The following is a 3117-nucleotide window of genomic DNA, read 5'->3' as shown; positions in this document are numbered from 1 at the left end:
TCTGAAGGAGATTAAATCTGGGATTTCTTTGGAAGGAATAATGCTACAGCTTAAGCTCCAGTACTTTGGCCACCTCATGGGAAGGGTTGACTCATTGGGAAAGCCTCTGATGCTGGGAGGGATTGGGGGCAGGAGGAGAAGGGGTCGACAGAGGATGAGATGGCTGGATGGCATCACAAACTCGATGGAGGTGAGTCTGAGTGAACTCCAGGAGATAGTGATGGACAGAGAGGCCTGGCGTGCTGCGATTCATGGGGTCACAAAGAGTTGGACACAACTGAGTGACTGAACTGAACTGAACTGAAAGGTGTTTATAGCTACCCTAGAGTATTGGAGATAATTAAATAGTACATTTTTTCTGAACTTAACTAATATGCAGTATGTTCATACTTGTGTGGCTCTTTGTATAAAGGAAGCACTGGGGCTTGTGGACACACCCTCCAAGAATAAAAAAGTATCTAAAATATGGAACCACCATTTATCTTATGTGAAGAACAAGAGCCAGAACTACAGAAAATCTAGGGAGAAACCAAACAAGTAGATGATGATGATGATGAACTGATCTTGGTTGGAGTGGAACATGTAAATGAAGATGCTGGTGTGATCTTTGTTGGGATGACCTCAAATTCAAAACCAGCCATTTCAAACATACTGAAAAGAGTTACCCCAGAGTCTTGTTCAAGGAGAAAAAGGTATGGTCACTTCAGGAAAGATAACACTCACAAATTACAGCCTGTTATTCATGTGAATCCTACATCAGAAGCAAAGTCTATCTTGCCAGTTTCTGACTCTGAATCAAGATCAACAGCTAATCCTATTATTATTGAGCCTTTGTCTGAAGCTGATTATAAGAATATTTCAGCACAAATAGTGCCCAATAGCTTTTCTGAATTATGTTCTCCTTTGATTACCTTCACAAGTTTGTTGCAGCATCCATTAGAAAAAGCAGTTTCTGCAAGAGATATGAATAAAAGTCCTCATGTATCAAACTGAAATTTCCACTTCTGAAACAAACAGCACAAATCCCAAAAGGCCTAAATCACTGATGGCATTATAGTGGAACATTGTTTAGCTTTATCCCCTTCAGGTATTTTTCATACAGTGACTACTCAGCAAAGCACACCAGACACAAAAATTGACTTTCCAAGTTTTGCAAGTCAAAACAAGATTGTTGATCCCACAGAATGAAATCTGATTGTGTTACTTTGTGACTTCTACTATGGAGAGCGTATAGGAGATGGGCAGCCAGAACTGAAGACTCACACAGCCTTTAATTGCCTCAGCTGCTTGAAAGTCCTAAAAAATTAAGTTTACGAATTACATGAAGCAGCGTTAGAAACTTGAGAGGCAGAGAGGTGACAGTGGGAAAAACCACACAACCTGCCAGCATTGCCTCCACCAGTTTCCTACTCCCTTCCAGCTGCAGTGTCACATTGAAAGGGTCCACACTCTCCAGGAGCCCTCCGCAGTCTGTAAAATCTGTGCCCTATGTATGCCAGGTTTGCAGTTACAGATCATTATTTTTTGCAGATGTGGATGCACATTTCAGAGCATACCATGGTAACAGTAAGAATTTTCTTTGCCCATTTTGTCTCAAAATTATTAAAACTGCAGCACCATACAGACGTCATTATAGAGGGTACTGGGAAAAGAGTTTTCAGCAGTGTTCCAAATGTTGGCTACAGTTTTTAACTTTCAAAGAGAAAAGGGAGCACAAGACCCAGTGTCATCAAATGTTTAAGAAGCCTAAGCTGCTAGAAGGATTACCTCCTGAAACAAAAGTTGTTATTCAGGTATCACTGGATCCCCTTCAACTAGAATTACTGGAAGTAGCATCCATTACTGTGAACACATCTGATTCTGAACAATCACCACCACCCCCACCCCAAATCTAAAAGTAGGAGATCAAAAAAAAAAAAAAAAAAGTCAATCCTACTTTCAGTAAGTCTAAAGCAAGTATTTCAACGAAAGTTAAAAACCACACTAAAAACAAAATTTCAAATTATAGCATTATTCAATAATATCGAATTAGGGAAATCAATGGGTATTTTATGTATTTTTGTTTTAAATACATGAAGTACAGTTTTGTTTGATCTGAAAATAGAGATGTTATTTAAACATCTATTACCTGTTTTTCATATAATTGCCTTAACATATAAAAAGTGTGTGTGTGTGTGAGAGAGAGAGAGAGAGAGAATGAGAGAGGTGGAAAAAGGTTAAGTAATAACCTATTTTGGTATTTCATGTTATTTGTAAGTTCGAAAGCTCTACTATACATATAATCTTTAGAGTGTTTCAGATTGGAATGGCTATGTTATGGTATGGTTCCTATGCTGCTGAACTCTCCAAAGTGCCTCTTGTGCTGATCTAAGATAGCCTGGCTCCAAAAGCCTGCTGTGAAGAAGTTGATGGAGAAGCTATGATGTGAATTTGGACTAGACTGGGGATTTAGTGAGTAGAGAGCTGTGGCTTCTTGCCCCAATTGAGGAATAGGCATGCATTCACTCCAGGCATGGAGCAAAGGCAGAAGGAACACTGCCTCAGAGTGTCTTTACCTAGCCCAGGGACATCTCAAGGAAGCCAGCTGTTAAAATGCCTGTGTTTGATGAGACACCCCTGCAAGCATCAAGCAGGCCCTGTGTATCATTGCCTGCAGTTGGAGAAGCAGAGAGAGTTAATAGAATAAGGCCTGGTGCCTGTGGATCTCCTGTTGAGAGATCAAAAGGAAATTTTGATTCATTTGGCCCCCATTCCCATTTGGCTGGCCTATAGTCACAGTAAAGTAGCCATATCTGTCTCAGCCACAGTAGTAAAGCAAGTTAAGGTTCCAAAGGAAATAAGCCTTGACATCTCTTTGATTTGTACTGGACCTATAGTTTTAACTGAAAAGGATCAAACACAGGGAATCTGTTCAGTTTATGAATTGGGCTAAATTTAGTTATCTTACCGTTAAGCTGCAATTGAGTTGTCTGAGAATAGTAAATGAAGTGGATAAAAATGGTCCAGGGTGATTAAACCCTTTATATAACTTTTCCTTACCTTTTCCAATTACATGTGTCTTACTCTATTTGAACATGTGAAGATTTCAGTTTTGTATCTTATCTTGCCTTGGACACA

The 3117-nt window shown here is 39.6% G+C and overlaps 1 pseudogene; it reads left to right on the top strand.

Moving 5' to 3' along the window:
• Positions 1 to 465: 465 nt before the first annotated feature.
• The window catches only part of LOC132658904 (zinc finger protein 280B-like), a 4554-nt pseudogene continuing 1902 nt past the window's right edge, over positions 466 to 3117 (top strand).

Source organism: Ovis aries, chromosome Y (assembly GCF_016772045.2).
Source record: "Ovis aries strain OAR_USU_Benz2616 breed Rambouillet chromosome Y, ARS-UI_Ramb_v3.0, whole genome shotgun sequence".
NCBI classification, from domain to species: domain Eukaryota; kingdom Metazoa; phylum Chordata; class Mammalia; order Artiodactyla; family Bovidae; genus Ovis; species Ovis aries.
This window is presented reverse-complemented; position numbering and strand designations above follow the sequence as displayed.